Consider the following 21,467-nt stretch of genomic DNA (forward strand, 5'->3'; position numbering starts at 1 on the left):
TACGGTCTACTACGAAGGCCCTCCTCCAGGTCCCGACTCATAGGGAGGCCCGGAGAGTGGTGACAAGATCTAGGGCCTTCTCAGTGGTGACCCCCGAACTATGGAATAGTCTCCCCGAGGAGGTGCGCTTGGCGCCGACATTATCATCTTTTCGGCGCCAAGTTAAAACCTTCCTCTTCTCTGAGGCATTTTAATTTAAGTCGACTTAATTTTAAACTGTTGTATCTGATTTTAGAGTGTACAGTTTTTATATACTTTGTTCTATTAGATTGTGTAATTTTACTGTATTTTTTTGATGTTCACCGCCCAGAGAGCTATTGCTAGTCGGGCGCTATATAAGTTTAATTAATAAAATAAAATAAATAAATAGTTTAAATTTTTAACGGGCACTGGAAGGAAAGAATGAGCCAGGCTGGAGCAAATGAGAAGACAATTAGAAGTGGACCAAGAACAATGGAGCAGGAACTGAGAACATACTGTTAGGGTTGTAGCTGATGCTGCCCAAGAGGAAGGCAGCTCACACAACAGATCTTTTTCTTCCTCTTTTCCCTGCAGCCCCGTGCTCCCCCCCCAAATAAATCTCTTCAGAGGATAGTGGGACCTACTAAACATGATGGGCTGAGATATCCAGGGCTTCAGTGGGATTGACTGAAATCTGGTGGAAGAATCTTGTGCCAGTGGAGCACAAGATACCCCTACCCAATTTTGGACAGTTCATCCCTCTTACTATGTAGCCCAGTAACAAACACCCACAATGTTTGGTAGGGGGCTACAAGGGGAGAGGGGAAGGGAAATATATTTTGTGGGGGCTTGGCTTCTGTTTAGGCAGGATAGAACCCTCAACATCTTGCTCAGGCAAGAGCTAGAAGGTGGCCTAGAATTACATGTAGGTATCTGGGTTAGCCAGAGTCACTGAACAACGGTGAAGGAAGTGCAGCTCAATGGAAGGGAACAAACAAGACAGATCATTCAGCAGGCCTTCCTGTGTGCTAAGAATGTGATGGAGTGGCATAGTAGATGGACACCAACATCAAAACACCACCGACACCATGACAGTGCCCCGAGTCCTAGTCCCAGCAGATTAAATAGCTCCAGGTGACTCTGAGTCAAGCCATTGGTTACATGGGGTGCCAGAAAAACAAAACACACACACACATACAACTCAGACATTCTGCATTGTGAAAATAAAGCATCCTCAGTGGAATTGAGCAGAGACTGGAAAATGGATTTCCATTTGTTCTTATTAATCTGTGTTTCGTACTCTGGCAGACTTTAAATTAATGTGAGCATTTGAACAGATGGCCATGCTTTAGAAATAGGAAGGTGTTGACAATTGATGAATGTTATATGTCTTTTGCGTACCAGTCTGTTGTTCTCCAACAGCTGCCTTTTTATGTTGACTAGAAACTAATTTAAGGGGAAATAAGTGTGAAATTGCTCCAGGTCATATAGCCTTTGATTTTTCTGATACTGTATGCTTTTACTGAACAATGGCATATTTCTCTGACTCCTGGGTATGGGAGAGCCAGGACTGCAAGGAAAATGTCAGAGGATATTATTTAATTTTGCTTTTGTCATTCTGATTTGTTACTAGACCAGGCAGTCAAAGGTATGCCAGATGGAAAAAAATAAATAAAGTACATCTTTATGAAATGTCAGTTGGGGGATATTGGAAAAGGCCTAGCTATTCTAATCCTTTGCTTTCCCACCCCTTCCTTAGCAACCATTTTTCCAGAGTCTCTTAGAAGTATATATAAGGATTGAGTTTAATTCCCCACACTTGTTGTTTCTGTGGTGTGACTCAGCACATTTCTCTTTGTTGTGAGGCTAAGTGAAGGAAAACTAAAGATAATACCCGTACGGAAAATGCCAGTGGAATTTCATGGTGCATATTTCTTTTTGTTAAAAAGTTAAAGCTGCCTATCAAATGCAGTTATGGGTTATCTTTCTCTGCTTCAGAACTATCTAGACACATGATGCTCAAATTTTATTTATTATTTATTTTTATTTATTAAATTTATATACCGCCCGACTAGTGGGAGGTGTGTCTGTCTCCCTAGGGAGACATGAACTACTAGACTGGGACCATGAGCTTCTTCCTTTATACCACTTCATCTCAATTTTTTTCTGTATTCTTAGAGCAGCCCTATATATTACTTTTACCACAAAGTTCAGCATCCTCTTGGTGACCTTCCTGCACACACCAGCCATACTGTGAACCCAAACGCTCTGCATGAATGAAATTGTTGGTGGTCACCATTGGAGTGGATCAGGGACAGGCCTTGTAAGTGATGGCCCCAGGTCATTTGGTAATTATGCTGCTTAATGGAAGTAGCTGTTCGGTATGAAAAAAAATACACACAGAAATAGGAACTAATTTGGTTGGTCCTATTTCTTAGCAGAGTTGTAAAAATACAAGCAGCAGAATGAGAATATAAACCAGCCCCACCTTTCTCTATATAAATAACAACAGACACAATCTTCTTAGATAAAAGAAAAGAATATTTACTTACGACCTTTCATATGTTAGGAACATAGGCTCTATAGCTTAGATGAAAAAAAATAGACTCAGTCCATCTTGGTCTTTAGTAATGGATGCTCTCAGAGAGAGCATCTTGCCATGGGGCCTCTCTCAAAGGTAGGAAGATCAGCAAATGAGATTATTTAAACATCCCCCAGGACAAAGGAGGAGGAAGTCAGGTAACTAAACCCCACCCGTTAGGAAGTTACGTCATGGTAAACAGGTACATGGGATATTTCCCAAATATCCCTTAAAGTGACCATGCAATATTTGCCTATTCCAACAGTAGCAAAGTTGACACAGCTGCATAGTCCACTTGTGTCTGAAGCAAAGTGTAGAATGCCATTTTGCTTCCTTTAATGTGACATGAGTATAATTTTTATTTTTAAAAAAATATTTGTTACCCCACTCTCCAGCCAAAAGGCTCCCAGTTCAATTAAAACAAGACAGTCTCTGCCCTTCGGCTTACAATCTAAAAGACACGACACAAAAAGGGATGGGGAGGGAAGGCACCAGTTCTTATGGTTACACAGAAGGTATTCTTGAAATGACCTGCTGGAATAGAAACTGTTCAGGGCCAAGAGGAGCCGATGCAGTTGGTTTTTCAGCGTAGCTGATGCTACAGAATGGACCTCATGGTTAATGAGCAGAGAGCTTAATCATGAGTCTGACTTTGGACAATTTACTAAGCCAGGCCTTGACTTACCTCAGCATGGCACAGAAGTAAAAAAATACCCGGGAGGAGCACAGTGGCTGCAGGCTTCTCTCCGAGAGCCCAGATAGTCTTGGTAAGCCGTAGTTTGGCTAACTGTGAAGTCCGAACGAGAAGCAATCATTCATTTCAATGGCAACAATTCAGGAAATCTTAGGGAAATTATCCCAATGGGATTGTAGTTGTATTGGTTATGAATGTGGATTGACAATCCATCAAATTTATTTATTTATTTATTTATTCGACTTATTAGTCGCTTATCTGGCTGAATTGTCAGCCACTCTAAGCGACGTACAAAGCAGAGCATGCAAACATCAAAACATTAAGAGACTAACAATAAAAACTAACAATAACGGAAAAGCTAAAAAAACAGGAACAGCAAACCAAAAACATTCATCTTCCTGGTAAAGGACAGTCCCCAAACAAATGTCACTAAAAGCAGGGGTGGGGGGCAAGGCAGGTGGAAATGCTTGCCCCTTGATGGTCCCAGCACAGTAAAATAATTGTATCAAATTAGATATGACTGTACAAATCCCAACACTTCTGCTTACCTTTAAAATCCTTTAAGCTACCTGGAAGACCAACCTAGTCACTCAGGGGCCCCTACTTGTGAGCCAGGAGCATGCGCATTGGCTTTCTTTGCACACAACACATGGTGATTGAAAGAGTAAGGTGTGTCATCAGGGGTATAGGTAAATACATGTGAGTAATTCATGAGTAGGGCTTAGGTGTTGCTGCTGGAATTGGATAATGAAGCAAAAATGGGAAAATAGTCATGAGAATTTTGGTTAAATATGGGGCCTTTCCAGAATCCATTCACAGTATAAATCCAAAGCAGAGAAATAAACAAACCTTCAGTAGCACATTCCAGCAAGTAAAGTGTGATGTCCTGGTTTATCATTCCCAGCTAAAACAAAATTGATAGCTCCTGATTAGAAGGAAAAAGAGCAGACATGTTTTGTGGACATCTGGGGCTTTTGGAGGTAGTTTTAAACTATCTCCAAAGAGAATACAATGGGCCTCATAACTGGAGAATGAGAATAACTCACACAGAATCACAAATATGTTTTCTTCCATTTCTCCCCCCCCCCTTACTTTCTCTTCCACTCTGGAGAGAGGGTTGGGGAACGTTGGTGGCTGGGGAAGATTGGTGGTGTGACTCTCTGTGCATTAGGAAACACTAAGACTGAAAGCTTCTGAACGTTTGAAAAACAGTTTAGTAAAAGGGCAATTCCATGAAAATGTCAGCCTTATTTGTACCTTACCATCAATGCAGGGCATTTTACAGAGTTTTACAAAAAGAGACAGGCCCCTGTCTGCAAGAAGCTTACAACCTGAAGAGATAAAGGGTGGGTGGAAATATGTTATTGCTTTTAGAAGATAGATATGTTTTTATTTATTTATTATATTTGAATCCCACCCTTCCTCCCAGGAATTAGTATACTTAGTAATTAGATACCCTTTAACGTTAATTATCAGTAAACATCAACCTTAGTGTGGTTTAGAAAAGTGTAGTATTGATATTTCTCTACTAGCCCTCCATCCCCTTTCTTGAAGCTTGTAGAAGCTTCCCCTAGCTTCCCCTAAGATGTATCAAGGACGGGAGCCCAGTTTGCTTGGCTCTCCCTAGCTAGGCTGAATACTAGGTGTGGTCATCTAGAGATACAAAAATTCTCCCCAGGAGCTGAAGCTCACTTGCCCTCCTCAGATAACAGATAAACACCACAAATACAGGGAATAATGCTCCGATGGGAAATCTGATTTTCCTGAAAGAAAGCACAGAAGCAGAAGCATCCACTGAAGGGCTTGTGTCAGTTGGCAACCTTGTTATTGTTGAGTTTGAGGTGGGGAAATTGAAAAGAAGATTTGTTGGAAAAAATCAGTTGTGAAAATTTGTTTGATGATCTTTCTTAAAAAGTCCCTTAAGTTTTCTCAAAAAAGGGGACTTCCGTGAAATTTGTCTTCCCTGCAAATTATAAATGTTGGGTTGAAAAGAAATCATTAAGTTGTTTCAAAGCCAAGTGTAAATTCCTGCGGGCATTGCAACTTCTCACATGGACTTTATGCTGACCTGCAATTTTTGAATATATAGTAAAATGTCATGTGCAGAAAGTCTTGCTTTGGAGGCTTATTTGTGGGTGTCTGGCAATAATTTGTCATACGTTATATTGGTCACGTTATGTTGGTAACAAGTCATTTGCCAGAAAACCTTTTCTCCACAGTTTCCAGTAAATATTAGCATACATTTGACACTTGCCCACATTGGCTCTTTATATATATTGCTGCAGATGTTTTTTTTTTAATTATTCATACTTTTAGAAAATACAATTATCCAAGTTACAGATAAATTCTTCAGTTTGCAAAACTGTTATATTGGTCATATATTTTAAAACACAATAAAAAGAAAGCATTTAAACTACCTGTGGCATCTTTCTTGATCTATTTTTGTAGGGAAGATCAATCATGTTAATTGGAGTTCAAATAACATAAGCTTAAGTATAAAATATTATGTAGGAAGCTTAGAAATGTTACATTGATCACTATGGAATCACCCCAAAATAAAACAAAACAAATTCGGCACAATCGATTAGACAGTTGGGAATAGTCTTATCACGTAGAAAAAATTAGATAATGCATTGAGTAGTGTATTATTCATGTGATTGGTTGCCCTGGTTGTATATGCAAATATATTGTACTATATTTATTTATTTATTATTTGATTTATATCCCGCCCTTCCTTCCAGCAGGAGCCCATTGTAACGTTTTTGATATATTGTGTCATGTTAAATATTATTATTGTTCAGTAAAAGCCATGGAAAGCACAATAAAATTTTAGTTAAGATTATTGGTACTGATGTTGGGAACTTCCTCATGCATCCTTACGCAGGGATTTACTGGCTGGTCAAACCGCAGCTTGGGAGAGGAGGGTGCTTTCCTAAACAGGGCAGGGGTGTAAGTACCTTACTAACAGAGGAGGAAGTTACTATTTGAGGAGTTTAATACTTACCTGCCTTCCTCTAAAATATAGACCCAAAATGTGTCCATTCATTGTTAACGAGACTAATGACTCGCTTGTACAGGTGCCATAGCCCAATCACAAAACATGAGCATTAACTCCAATCTGTAGCCCAAGCTGATCACCAGATGCAGGGCTGGCACCAGGCATGATGGGGCCCTTGGGCTCCAGCCTTACCCGGGACCACGGCACCCGCACACCCCGTCTACCTCTCCTGTCGCCTTATCTGAATGCCGTATGTGCTGTGTGTGCATGCCTACCATCAAACAAGATGGCAGTGGAGGCTTCCCTAAGGGGTTTATGTCTCTGCTGCCATCTTGGTTGATGGCATGCATGGGCACTATGCTACCTCCACCACTATCTTGGTTGATGATAGGTGTCCGCATGCTGCACACACAGCAACGGGAGAGGTAGGTGGGGCATGAGTGTAGGCTTATTGAAGCCCATGCAGTCTATATAGGGGGGTGCCTTGGAGCTCACTCTCTGTGATCTGCAGCAGGGTTGAGATTTGAATGGGAACATGGAACAGGAGTTCTACCCTTCCACCCTAAGGAGGAGGCCCTCTTGGCCGCAGGGGCCCTTGGCCAGTGCCCAAGCTGGATGCCCTCTGGTGCCGGCCTTGACCAGATGCCAATTTGCAATAAGTTGCTGACTGGCTAGCTGGGCCTGCGTGATGAGGGAGAATTTTTTGAAACTTCCTTTAGTGTTTATTGTTCCATACTGCATTGTATTGCATTTCTTTAAGTTCACTTTCGCACTTAAACACACAAAGCAACTGAAGCTTCAAGTTGCCTCTCTTTTGGTACTTTAGAGATAACTTTTCTAATGCAGCCAGCTTGGCAGCTTCCTAAACTGAGACTTCTCTTCCACTGATGTCATTGACTTTTGTGGGAGGAGAAGCACTTTCTTGAAGAGAAAATATCCCCATTGTTTAGATGCCCCAGAGCTATTGTGGTACTGGTTTTTCAACCCAGCCCTTACATAATGTAGAGTCAGTGCCCAAGAATGTGGGAGGAGAAGAACAAGGCAAGGAGCGTTCTTGAATCCGCTGCAAACTTGGCCAATGTTCTCAAGAATAAAAAGAAAACCCAAATGATGCCACTCATAGATTGTGTTGGCTCAAGTCAAGGAGGAACATTCTTGCCATTGGTGTTTCCTTCAACATCTTCACACCTCAGCCAACCTATGTAAATTCTATTTTACCAACCATGCCAACTGTACAAGAACCAGCTGGAGCATATTATAAGTAATGGTAGCATTTTTATCTAAGCAAATTATAGGTCTTCCTTACTGAAACATCAGGGATTTGGAACCTTAGCTCTTTGTTTCCATAGATTTTAATTACTCCACTGCAAAGAGAGTGGGGGAATATGAGATTGGTTGCTGAGATTTGCATCTTTTGTGTTGAACCTTTGAGTTTCCCCTCCTCTCCAAGACTAGGGATAGCAAAGGAGTCCATTTTAAAGGGGCTTATACAGAGAACTTGCCAGTTCTAACCCAGTTGAACTTTGCTTGTATCAGACTACCTCTTATATCAAGCATCTATTTATGTCCAAGCCACATAAGATGAAAAAACCCTGACAATATGCAAAAAGTATATATATTACATGTATAATGTGTGTGGAATACTTACTATATTTCTGCAGTATAATTTTATTTATATTTAATACCTATGTATTGTTATGCAGTTATATGAACTGTTGTATGTATCTGTTTTATGTGCTGGTTACTTTAGGAAACCTGCAGTGAATATGCATATAATATACATATAATTTACTTATTTATTTATTTATTTATTATTTTATTATTATTCACATTATTCATAATGTGTATAATAATGATATAATATGCAAGAATTATTTGGATTTTTAGTGGAACTGGGCTGGGGAAACTTGCTTCTCATCAAGACGGGAATTAGAAAAAAATCTGTGCAGACAGATTTGACATTGAGACGTTCAGGAAATTCTGTCCTTTTCCAAGATCTTGTTCCCTACCTTGTAAGAATTTCAACCAAGTTGGCGAATCAGTCAGAAGGGGTGGTCATCTCACGGAGCCATCTGTGTATATCCACCCAATTGGGACATAAAGTGCCACCCATGGCTCCATGCTTTAGGTAGTACTGCCACCACCCTGATTATAAGCCTCTAAGCTAGTAGGTTGCAGGGGCATCCACAGCCTTCAGAGCCTTATCCTGAGAATTAATAAACTGCCAGCAGACTCTTGCAAGTTGCTGTTGGACTTCAGAGGTAGTCTTTCCTTCCTCTCACTCCCTAGCTTGTGAGACAGAAACTGTCATGATCTAACCGGCCAGCCACCAGTATTCCAAATAACAAGAGAAGTACTGATTAAAGGTAAGCAGAGTACAAAGTAGATTAAAATACAAAGGTGGCATCTAGCTATCTTACTGCTTATTTATTTATTTATTTATTTATTAAATTTATATACCGCCCCATAGCCGAAGCTCTCTGGGCGGTTCACAACAAACAAAACCAGTGGCATACAATTAAAAACCACATATCATCAATTAAAATAAATTAATTATACAGAAGTTAAGACAAAATTAAACACATGTTGAATATATATTAAATAGTAAAATGCAGGAATGTTAGAATGCTAAATGCTAAAAATGCTAAAAGCTAAAATGCTAAAATGCTAAAAAGCCTGGGAGAAGAGGAAGGTTTTTACCTGACGCCGGAAAGATAGTAATGTTGGCGCCAGGCGTATCTCATTAGGAAGAGTATTCCATAATTCGGGGGCCACCACTGAGAAGGCCCTTTTTCTTGTCATCATCTTCCCGGCTTCTCTCTGAGCAGGCACCCGGAGGAGGGCCTTCGATGTTGAGCGTAGTGTACGGGTAGGTTCATACGAGGCGTTCCATCAGGTATTGTGGTCCCATGCCGTGCAAGGCTTTATAGGTTAAAACCAGCAGCAACTGTATCGTCAAATGCCTTCCCTAACAAGCACAAGACAAGTTAGTTCGAAATTTCAAAAGGCAATGAACACGTCTGGTGGTGAAGAAGCGAAAGGATTTATTAAGGCAAGCTTGTTACATGGAACTGTCATTTGCAAGCAGTAAAACACTAAAGTGAAACTAATAGCTAGCAGGTCTCTGCCTCCCCCCTCCTGTCTTATGTTTGCCCTGTGAGCTTGAAACCTTGCAACAGCTTGGTGAGGAAGTTTGGGAGGCATTACGGCTGCTAAGTCTTCTTCTTTGAGGCTCTTATCTTCTTGTTACTTTGAGGCTCTTCCAGCCCCTTAAGGCTCAATGTTATTGCGAGGCTTCTTCCAGCCCCCATCAGGCTTAATCTTGTTGGTATCTGGAGGCTTCTTTAGCCCCCACTAAGGCTTAATCTCCCCAATCTAGGGGCCCCTTATTTATACCTGAAATACCCTCTGGGAGGGGGCACCCTACTCCTATGAGACCATTAGCTTCCCATCATCTAGGTTGCTGGTTTTCCTCTCAGGTGATGTTTGGTGATGTCTCCTGACCCTGTGTGTGTGACCACTTGGTCTGGGACTGCAACTTTTCCCTCCATAGGCATAATTTCCTGTTTTGACTGCTTTGTTTACATAAGAAAAGAGAGAACATTTGTAAGCCAATTACTTGACTGTCCCTTCAAAACCTGGGAAAGCTGTGGGACGAGCTGGATTGTTTTGATTACTTGAACAACTTTCCCAAATAATGTCAGAAGGTCTGTGCTTTAAGCTCTTCAGCTTAAGCACTGCTAAGTTACTGCTTAAGTTACTGCTAAGCAATAACGGTGTGCAGAAGCAATCAGCACCCCAATAATTCAGGGGTATGAGACATAATTCAGGGGTATGAGACATGAATTAAGGGACAGAGACCATGCACATACCATTCTAATCTTCTTCGATTTACATCTAGATTTCTTCCAGATATTGGCCATACAGCAACATATAGAGTCCATGCCTAGAGTACGCACAGTTCTTCAAGATGTTCCAATGAAGATAAAAGTTAATAAACCAGAGGAGGTGTATGGGTATTTAAGCCCATTATCACTTTGCCCAGAGAGAGGAAGAAGTACAACTTGAAAGGTTCTCTTCTTGGGGTCCTGTCAGAGAGATTTAACTAAAAAGAAAACACTGTTGTGTATTGGGTAGGGGGATGCTTGAGATGTGCCTATCCAGTCTTTGAGCAATTGAGTCTTTGGTCAATTCCCCTCACAGAGCTACAATTGCCAGAGTGGTTTAACAGTTAATTCTTCTTCCCAGGGAACTCTGGCAACTGCAGCTCTGTGAGGGGAATAGGGGACTTCTAACAACTCCCAGCACCCTTCACAAATTACACTTGCCAGGATTCTTTGGGGAAAGCCATGACTGTTTAAAGTGGAATAATAGTGGAATAAATGTATGGTATGAATGTGATCTGTATGCATATAATGATTTATTTCTATTTGAGCACTGACCTTGAAAGAAACAGCTTGCTAACATTGTATATTAAATCTTGTTCTGAACACCCCTTAAAGGTTTCCTCAGTGTAACATCTTTTGGCAAAGAAGAGCAATAGAGCAGGGATCCCACTAATTTTTATACTTGCTTGCTTCTTTATCTAATTAGAATGTGTATCTAACCATTGGTCACAGTCATAGAATAATAGCCAGTGGCATGAGCAATCCACTGAACATCTCAACAAATGACAGTCAGTTCCAGTCAGAATTCTTATTGCCATGGCTTTTCTGCCAGTGCTCTCTAGAGAGGGTGCGGCTGCAAGGCTCCATCTTACTATCTTTATACAGTTATCTTCTTTTAGTCACGTTTGCAGTGGCTCTGCAGCTGCAAAATCCCCCCCCCGCTTTGCAACTTTTCTCCATTACCAGTATTCCAAGGCATGAGACCTAAGACTGACACCTTGGGTTGCTAAACGGCCAAAAAAAACCCCACAGCCTGTCCTGTCCCTGTCCCCTTAACAGAAGTTTGCTTTTGAGAAATCAGGAGGTGACTCTTTTCATGGTATGGAGCAGCATCACGCTGCTGTAAAAGCAATGGTGACAGGGGCTGACTTAAAAGCTGGCAGCCTTAATGATACCTGATTGGTTTGTGACTAATGTGCCAGGTTTTCAACACCTAAAGTGGCTGCAAGCCAAACCAATGACACAGTGCCGGTCATTTGAATGAGTCAGGGGTGGGGACCTGGACTTAACAGAGTGCTTCCTCTAGACAAGAACAGAGAAAGGTGTAGGACTGTCTCAGTTAGACTCTGCTGCTAGGGATTGCAGCATTAACATGCCATCCTTCATCTGTGCAATGGGAAATCCCTAGCTGTGTTTAAAAAAAAACACAAGGTGGGAATCCCTTACAGCAAGAGGAAAGCAATTCATACAGCTTCGGAGTCACGGAGCTCACGGAGTTAACCACCTCTGCCAATGCTGTGGTTCCAAACCAAATCCCCCCTCCCCACCCTTTTGCAGGCTGCTATATAGAAATATTTGAAGAGATGGGAGATTTCATCAGGGATCTCCATAGTCTTGTCTAGTTTGGGCCTGAGAACTAGGCCTGCATCTGGGCTTTTGCACAGCTGAGTGATATAAAGAAAGAACTCTGTCAAAGCCTTTTAGCAAATACCTTGATGCAGGAGTGGCCCTGTATGGTTGAGCAACATTGTTGGCTCTTCAACCCTTGCTCAGTTCAAAGCATGGTCCCTGTTAAAACTTACTTGCCGATCAGAGAATTACATTGTCCACCGAGTCATGTAAAAATTCAGCTGATAAGTGCCTTATACCTAAATACTATAAAGTTAAAAACTCTTCTCCAAATAAGTGGGGGAACCAGATGTTAACGTGCTTCTATTAGTCTCTGTTGCCAATTGGACAAGGTGCTGCTGCTTGCCATACCACCTTAGTGCGCCCTGATGCTCCGAATTTGAAATCACCTCTTAGTCTATATCCCAGTTAATGTATTAGACATTTTTGCTTACCTAAGAAAGCATAGAAATCATGTGCTCTAAGAGCTTTTTCATGCTTCTGTATATGTAAAACCAGGAGAAGTATCTCCCATATGTCACTGTAGGAACCAGTGCAGCTATGGCTTCTCCTACTGCTTTCTTCAGTGGGTTTCCTTCCTGACTTCTTCCCCACCTACAGTTGGGTAGAATAGAGCCCTCTTTGCCACATCAGGTGAGGAAGGAGGCCAGTGGCAGAATAGGGCAGGAAGAATCACATCTTCATTGTCTTCTGCAGCTGCATCACTTTTAAAAGGAAATACGTTCTCCAGGTGCAACCCCAATAGCGTCTGTTATGAACCGCCCTGTTCAGATCTTGTAAGTTCAGGTCTGTGACTTCCTTTCTGGAATCAATCCATCTTTTGTCTGTCCTTCCTCTTTTCCACTCCCTTCTGTTTTTCTCAGCATTATTGTCTTTTTTAGTGAATCATGACTTTTCATTCTACACTAGGAAGCTTTAAAATTCATGGAGATGACAGATTTCACTCATATGTGTGGTTGGTGTGAAAAGATACATACACTGTCTGAATATGCCAAGTATGTGCTTGTGTATGTAAGTTAATTAACATGAGATGGTTATATTTTTAAAAACCCTTTTTAGGTGTTAGTTTTTAGGCAACAAAGCCTCAGTTACAAAAAGGAGCAACAAAGCTGCTAAACACTCCACCCCAAAATAAAACATGTTCACAGCTACATAAGTGATAAAAAGAGGATCCCAGAATGGACCTCTGAACTTGCCCTTCACTCCCAGTGTCCTGGCAAAGTAAAGAAAATACCTTTCTGAAGCCAGTAGGTAGGAACAGTCCAGTTTTAATGAACAGTATAGAAGGGAAGAAAAGACCCATCACCAACCAAGAATCAAGACCTGTAAGGAAATGAGGATTCCTCTAAGTGCGAAAAATCATAACTGCATATTTACGAATGATACTCTTAATTTCAATGAGAAAATGTAGCCCATGTTTGCTAGATAGTGCTGGAGGACATTCCTCAGTAGGGATGACTCCTCCTACTGGTCGTGACAGGCAGGGTCTCTAAGCTTCTTGGTATCCTCTCCTGGAGGAGGAGGAGTCCCTCTCTCCAGACCGGCCCTGCCTGCGGTCAGTGAAGGTCGGGTGTTATTCTCTCCTCTCTAATCTCAGAGCTTCTGCCTTTTGTTTTCTGCTTCTCCCTCTTAGCGTCTTTTCCTATGCTAATCTTCTCCTCTCCTTACGTTTGTTTTACTTACTCCCTGCCAGTTTCCCTCCCCTTCCCTGCCTTCACTCCATGGGTCTGGGGCTTGTGAAGTTAGGCTGAACCCAGCTGGGTTCACAGGCGTTGGAACGGAGGCTGAAGAAGGGTGGAGCGCGGCTAGCTGCAGCGTACCAGCAGTAACAGCCCAGACGGGAGACTCTCCCCTCGCTCCGCGGAGCCGCGTTTCTGCAACGCTCGCGTTTAGCGGGATCGCGGCTCCTGGCTCCCCCCCATCACCAAAGGCTTGCCTCGTCATCCGAGAATGTCTCAGCAGGGGGTTGAGCAGCGCCCGCTAACACGGCTTGCCTGTGAAGCGACTTCCCACACTTTTCCCTCAGTGTCAGGGAGTCAAGGCTGCCATATTATGGCCTCACCCGCTTCCTCCCCACCTTCCCACCAAGAGCCCTGCCACATGGGGGAGGCAAGGGACCCCTAGAGGAGCTACTCCAACCAGTCTTCTCTCCATCTCAGAGCATAGACAACAGGAGGATAAATCTCCTAAACGAAGGTATGGATGTTTCCACCACCCCCCACTCTGTTTCCCAAGTTTATGAACTGGGTTAAGGAGTTCATTGCTTCTGAAATCAGTGGCTCTCTCTGACACGCACTTAAATGTAAGAAGTGCAGACATTCGAGGAAGTGTTCCCACAGGGGAAAGCGGAGGCGCTTATCGTCCTCCACAGACTCCAGCAGGGAGGACAGGCATGGCAGCTCACCTTTGAGAGACAGCCATTCCAGGTCCTCTTCCCTTTCCAATCAAGCCGTGAGGCGGGGGGCTTGCCCCCACCCACCTCCCTTTTACATAGTGAGCTGGCTAAGGATGCACCAAGGGGTGACAAGGAGCCTCCTGGTCATAGTGCGTTGGGGGGGTAGCAAGGTGATCCTCCTAACAGGCTCATGCAGGTTCCTCATCCTCTATGGCTCAGGCTCGGCAGGCGCAGGCACAGTCACCCAGGCAGGCCCCTATCCAACAGGCGGTGCTGCCAGATTCCGAAGACCTACTTGAGCAGGACAGGGAAGAGGGGGAGCTTTCTGGTGAGGAAATAGATGTCACCCAGACGCAACCCAGACTCTTTGCTCCAGAGGTTTTTCAGCCGCTCCTTTCCAAGGCCCGTAGAGTGCTGCAACTGCCAGAGACTGAGGTGGGAGGCGATGCACCCACTCAGTCAGCCTCGGCAGGTGCAAAAAAGGCCTTCCCCTCCATGGACACTAAGCAGGCTTCAGTTCCCTTTCCCCAGGCATTTGATGACGTGTGGGATGCTGAATGGTCATCACCATGCAAACCAAAGCCACCTGCCAAGTGGGGAAAGAAACATTACGTCTTTGCCGACAGGATCATGACAAGACTGCGTTTTCCCACAGTGGACCCGCCTATTGCTGCACTTGCTAGCTCTGCAGTGATCCCAACAGAAGGGGAGGGGGGGCCTAAGGACCAGTGTGACAAGAGAGTCGAAGGGGCTCTTCGCAGGAGCTTTGAAGCAGATGCAGTCAGCTTCAGAGCTGCAACCACTTCCTCAGTTTTCTCCAGAGCGGTTTTTATGCGGGCCGAAGAGTTTGGGGCATGGGACAATGTCCCAAAATTTGTAAAGGATGGGTTAAAGAAAATGGCGTATGCCTCGGCCCTGTCAGCTGACGCATCCATGGATGCCCTACAATCAAAATGCTCAGGGAGACCTTGAGATGAGATATGAAATTGAGGAAGCATCCAAACTAGGAAATGTGGTAGTAATGGGTGACTTCAACTACCCGGACATAGACTGGCTGCATATGTGTTCCAGTCATGACAAAGAAGCAAAGTTTCTAGATATTCTAAATGACTATTCCCTAGATCAGTTGGTCATGGAACCGACCAGAGGGACGGCAACCCTGGACTTAATCCTCAGTGGGGACCGGGACCTGGTGCAAGATGTAAGTGTTGTTGAACCGATTGGGAGCAGTGACCACAGTGCTATTAAATTAAACATACATGTAACTGGCCAATTGCCAAGAAAATCCAACACGGTCACATTTGACTTCAAAAGAGGAAACTTCACAAAAATGAGGGGATTGGTAAAAAGAAAGCTGAAAAACAAAGTCCAGAGAGTCACATCACTCGAAAATGCTTGGAAGTTGTTTAAAAACACTATATTAGAAGCTCAACTGGAGTGCATACCACAGATCAGAAAAGGTACCGCCAGGGCCAAGAAGATGCCAGCATGGTTAACGAGCAAAGTCAAGGAAGCTCTTAGAGGCAAAAAGTCTTCTTTCAGAAAATGGAAGTCTTGTCCGAATGAAGAAAATAAAAAAGAACACAAACTCTGGCAAAAGAAATGCAAGAAGACAATAAGGGATGCTAAAAAAGAATTTGAGGAGCACATTGCTAAGAACATAAAAACCAACAACAAAAAATTCTATAAATACATTCAAAGCAGGAGACCATCTAGGGAGACAATTGGACCCTTGGATGATAAGGGAGTCAAAGGTGCACTAAAGAACGATAAGGAGATTGCAGAGAAGCTAAATGAATTCTTTGCATCTGTCTTCACAGTGGAAGATATAGGGCAGATCCCTGAACCTGAACTAACATTTGCAGGAAGGGATTCTGAGGAACTAAGACAAATAGTGGTAACGAGAGAGGAAGTTCTAAGCTTAATGGACAATATAAAAACTGACAAATCACCAGGCCCGGATGGCATCCACCCGAGAGTTCTCAAAGAACTCAAATGTGAAATTGCTGATCTGCTAACTAAAATATGTAACTTGTCCCTCGGGTCCTCCTCCGTGCCTGAGGACTGGAAAGTGGCAAATGTAACGCCAATCTTCAAAAAGGGATCCAGAGGGGATCCCGGAAATTACAGGCCAGTTAGCTTAACTTCTGTCCCTGGAAAACTGGTAAAAAGTATGATTAAAGCTAGATTAACTAAGCACATAGAAGAACAAGCCTTGCTGAAGCAGAGCCAGCATGGCTTCTGCAAGGGAAAGTCCTGTCTCAGTAACCTATTAGAATTCTTTGAGAGTGTCAACAAGCATATAGATAGAGGTGATCCAGTGGACATAGTGTACTTAGACTTTCAAAAAGTGTTTGACAAGGTACCTCACCAAAGGCTTCTGAGGAAGCTTAGCAGTCATGGAATAAGAGGAGAGGTCCTCTTGTGGATAAGGAATTGGTTAAGAAGCAGAAAGCAGAGAGTAGGAATAAATGGACAGTTCTCCCAATGGAGGGCTGTAGAAAGTGGAGTCCCTCAAGGATCGGTATTGGGACCTGTACTTTTCAACTTGTTCACTAATGACCTAGAATTAGGAGTGAGCAGTGAAGTGGCCAAGTTTGCTGACGACACTAAATTGTTCAGGGTTGTTAAAACAAAAAGGGATTGCGAAGAGCTGCAAAAAGATCTCTCCAAACTGAGTGAATGGGCGGAAAAATGGCAAATGCAATTCAATATAAACAAGTGTAAAATTATGCATATTGGAGCAAAAAATCTGAATTTCACATATACGCTCATGGGGTCTGAACTGGCGGTGACCGACCAGGAGAGAGACCTCGGGGTTGTGGTGGACAGCACGATGAAAATGTCGACCCAGTGTGCGGCAGCTGTGAAAAAGGCAAATTCCATGCTAGCAATAATTAGGAAAGGTATTGAAAATAAAACAGCCGATATCATAATGCCGTTGTATAAATCTATGGTGCGGCCGCATTTGGAATACTGTGTACAGTTCTGGTCACCTCATCTCAGAAAGGATATTATAGAGTTGGAAAAGGTTCAGAAGAGGGCAACCATAATGATCAAGGGGATGGAGCGACTCCCTTACGAGGAAAGGTTGCAGCATTTGGGGCTTTTTAGTTTAGAGAAAAGGCAGGTCAGAGGAGACATGATAGAAGTGTATAAAATTATGCATGGCACTGAGAAAGTGGATAGAGAAAAGTTCTTCTCCCTCTCTCATAATACTAGAACTCGTGGACATTCAAAGAAGCTGAATGTTGGAAGATTCAGGACAGACAAAAGGAAGTACTTCTTTACTCAGCGCATAGTTAAACTATGGAATTTGCTCCCACAAGATGCAGTAATGGCCACCAGCTTGGATGGCTTTAAAAGAAGATTAGACAAATTCATGGAGGACAGGGCTATCAATGGCTACTAGCCGTGATGGCTGTGCTCTGCCACCCTAGTCAGAGGCAGCATGCTTCTGAAAACCAGTTGCCGGAAGCATCAGGAGGGGAGAGTGTTCTTGCACTCGGGTCCTGCTTGCGGGCTTCCCCCAGGGACCTGGTTGGCCACTGTGAGAACAGGATGCTGGACTAGATGGGCCACTGGCCTGATCCAGCAGGCTCTTCTTATGTTCTTATGTTCTTAATTTGCGGTGCGGTCTATGGCTGCCTCCATTGTGGCACGGCGTAACATTTGGCTCAGGCAGTGGGCAGTGGACACAGGGTCACAGACCCACCTCACTGCCCTACCTTTTTCAGGTTGTAAGCTATTCGGGGAGCCTCTAGAGGCTCACCTGGTGGAAACTAGGGACAAGAAGAAAGCACTCCCTATGGCCAGAAGAGAGGAAAGGAAGGGCAGGCAGAACCAGTTTTTTCGTTCCTCAAAACAGCTCTCTAGATTTCGCAGTCAGCCTTCCAACAGGCCTCTCTGGGGCAGACAAGACAGAGGGGGTGGACACGCTTCCTCCACTAAATTGGGAGGCACCTCATTCTCCTCAGGGAGGAACCAAAAGGGCCCCTCCTCCTGACTGGCGGTTCCCAGAGGGCTCTTGCAGAGTGGGAGGAAGGCTTCTAGAGTTTGCCTCCCGCTGGAGAGGCATCACCTCAGACAAATGAGTGCTGGACACGGTGTCCATGGGATATGCCATAGAGTTTGTTCACATTCCATTCAACCGGTTTCAACCCACCCCAAGGTCTCGAAGGCTGGAGAAGCACCTGCGCTACCTGGAAGCTATTCAGCACCTGCTGAACATCCGGGCAATAGAGCCAGTAGTTCCCTCAGAGAGGAAATCAGGGGTATATTCATTTTTTTTCTTAGTCGACAAAAAGAATGGCAGTACAAGGGCTATTTTGGACCTCAAATGGATCAGCAGGTGGGTGGCCAGGAAACACTTCAAAATGGAAACCCTTCGTTCCATAACTGCAGCTCTAAGAAAAGGGGATTGGCTGACCTCTGTGGACCTCTCCGAGGCATATCCACACATTCCAATCTGCAGACAGCACAGACGCTTTCTCCAGTTTTCATACGACAACAGACACTTCCAGTCCAGGGCCTTGCCATTTGGTCTTTCCTCAGCACCGAGGGTTTTCACCAAGGTGTTGGTTGTTCTGGTGGCACATCTCAGAACAATGGGGATATGCGTGCATCCCTATCTGGATGACATCTTGGTGAGAGCACCATCCAGGGACCAGTCACACACAGATACCCATCTCACTGTAGCATGGCTCCAAGGGCTGGGATTCATAGTGAACTTGGAGAAGAGCATGCTGACCCCATCCCAATCTATTCCGCACTTGGGGGTGGTCCTGGACATGCAACTTTTCTGCATGAGGCTCACCGAAGAAAGGGCCTTGAAATTTCAGCTGTTGCTTCCGGAAGCAGTCGCTTCACCAGCATTGGACCTGATGAGGCTAGCTTGGCTTTTGGGGTCCATGGTGTTGGCATACGACCTAGTTCAGTGGGCCCAATTTCACTCAAGAACTCTACAATGGATCCTTCTGCCCTACCAGGAGGCAATTCTCCTACAACACAGACGCTCGGTCTCCGTTCCTCCGACAATAAGAACAGAACTCTGGTGGTGGCTGGAGCCTCAGAGGTTGGCCCACGGAGTCAACCTGAAAGATCCTCCACGCATAATCATGACCTCAGACACGAGCTTGTATGGATGGGGGGCTCACCTGGACCACAATGTAGCCCAGGGTACATGGTCTGCAATGGAGGTGGAGCTCAATATAAATATATTGGAGTTACGGGCCATCAGACTGGGCCTACAGGCCTTTGTTCCAGAGATCAAGGGGAAGCATCTCCTCATACGCACCAACAACTCATCTGTGAAAGCTTATGTCAACAGACAAGGGGGCAAGAGATCGAAGGGCCTAATGCTCGAGGCGGAGTGTCTGTTCAAATGGGCAGAGTGGTATCTTGCCTCTCTGCAGGCCGAACACCTGGCGGGCACAAACAACTTTGTAGCCGACTGGCTCAGCAGGACAGCCATCAAGGAAGCGGAATGGCAACTGAACCCAGCAGTTTTCCAACAGGTGGTGCGCAGGTGGGGAGAACCGGTAGTGGATCTCTTTGCCACACCCGCAAACACACAGCTAGACAGGTTCTTCACAAGAAATCTGTCACCAGGCTCAGGGCACAAACGCACTAGTCACACAGTGGCCACAAGGTCTCCTGTATGCCTTTCCTCCATTTGGGCTAATACAACGCATGATCCAGTGGGTTCAGACATTGAAGGCGGAAATTATTCTAGTGACACCCTATTGGCCTTGACGTCCCTGGTTTCCGGACCTACTGAACATGTCAGTCGAGACGCCCTGGCAGGTACCCTTTCGAACGGATCTTCTTATTCAGGGACCAGTCTGCCATCCTCGACCAGAGCTGTTCCGGCTAACAGCTTGGAGACTGAGCGGTTGTGGTTGAGTGGTAAGGGCTTTAAGGGGAAAGTGCTTGACACGCTACTGGCCTCGCGTAAACAGTCCACGAGTAGGGTTTACTCGTCCACGTGGGAGGTTTTCTTGTCCTGGTGCTCTGCAAACATGGTGGAACCTTGGTCTCGAGATGTCAGGGGTCCCCTAGGGTTCCTCCAGTCGGGCCTAGATAAGGGTCTCAGCGCAGCCACAATCAAGAGACAAGCAGCAGCTCTTAGTAGCATTTTGTTATGCCTGCCCCCCCCGCTTTCCTCCAACCCATTCCTTAAACTTTTTTAAGAGGGGTGACTCTGGTTTCCCCACCAATGATTCACAGGTTTCCAAACTGGAACCTTACCTGGGTGCTGACGGCGTTAACAGGCCCGCCATTTGAACCAATGGCTACCTGCCCCCTGAACCTCTTGACATTCAAAACAGTTTTTCTGGTTTCCATTACATCGACACGGAGAGTTTCCGAGTTGGGGGCATTACCTTCGGACCCTCAACTGTGCGTGTTCCACCAGGACAAGGTTGTCCTCCAACCAGACCCGGCATTCCTACCTAAAATCAATTCTGTTTTCCATAGGTCACAGGAAGTGGTTCATGTGATGCCCTTCCCTGGCTCTCCCTGTCAGGTTCCTACCTGCTTGTGGCTACTACCTTTCACTAGGCACCACCAGGGACTCCACCAGTCCGGACTGTCCTTTTTTATGGTTTCTCACTCCGCTCTAGCACAGATCTCACTAGATCCCTCTGCTAGGCAGCACCACCAGTCACGTCCTGTAACCAATATTCCCAGAGACTTTGCCTGAGTCTCTCTCTATCTGGTTACTTTTGTGACTACGTGCGTATGCTGTTCCCAACCCCTTGGTATCTATATAGATTACACATATAACTCTGGGTTGCTCTGGATACTTGTAATGTTATTATTCTTCTCTTCACCGCTGCCACCATTCGTTACTGTTTCCCTTCAGCCTTGGTAATTACCTTGCCCTCCCTTCTGGTCTGTGAAAACCCCAGCCAAGGATCAGGCCTTCGGTAAACCAAAATAGTATTTATTAAATATCAGAAATAACAAGGTTACTTTTATAATGGTACATAAGCATATGGTTTCATCTATTCCTGTGATACTTGTCTTATTATTAACTAGAACTCCAATTCCCTCTCTCTCCACACTCTCCTAACATCCACTACCAAACACCTTCTTCCTCTCACATCCACCAACTCTCTTCCACACTAACATCCACCCAGATTCAACTGTCGTTCTTCCATTTATACTCCCAGCCATTCAAACGCTCAGCCAATCATCCAGCATTCTACTGCTCATCTACTCCCCCCATCTCTTTCACTCCACTTACCATATATCTTCTATACAAACAGCACTTACCATATTTACATTAATACAGGAACATCACAGTTCTCCCTTCATTC

General features: G+C 44.3%; 1 protein-coding gene across 20 annotated transcripts in view; it reads left to right on the top strand.

Moving 5' to 3' along the window:
• The window catches only part of MAP2 (microtubule associated protein 2), a 468,623-nt gene that overhangs the window by 70,327 nt on the left and 376,829 nt on the right, over positions 1–21,467 (top strand). Inside the window, exon 1 of one of the 20 annotated variants that reach the window (XM_061607842.1) lies at positions 13,442–13,946. The exons of the other annotated variants lie outside the window; for them this stretch is intronic. The gene's annotated coding sequence lies outside the window, so the exon portion shown is untranslated. Of the gene's footprint in view, positions 1–13,441; positions 13,947–21,467 lie in introns of those variants that run through there. 20 annotated transcript variants of the gene reach the window in all.

Source organism: Rhineura floridana, chromosome 2, assembly GCF_030035675.1.
Source record: "Rhineura floridana isolate rRhiFlo1 chromosome 2, rRhiFlo1.hap2, whole genome shotgun sequence".
Lineage (NCBI taxonomy): Eukaryota > Metazoa > Chordata > Lepidosauria > Squamata > Rhineuridae > Rhineura > Rhineura floridana.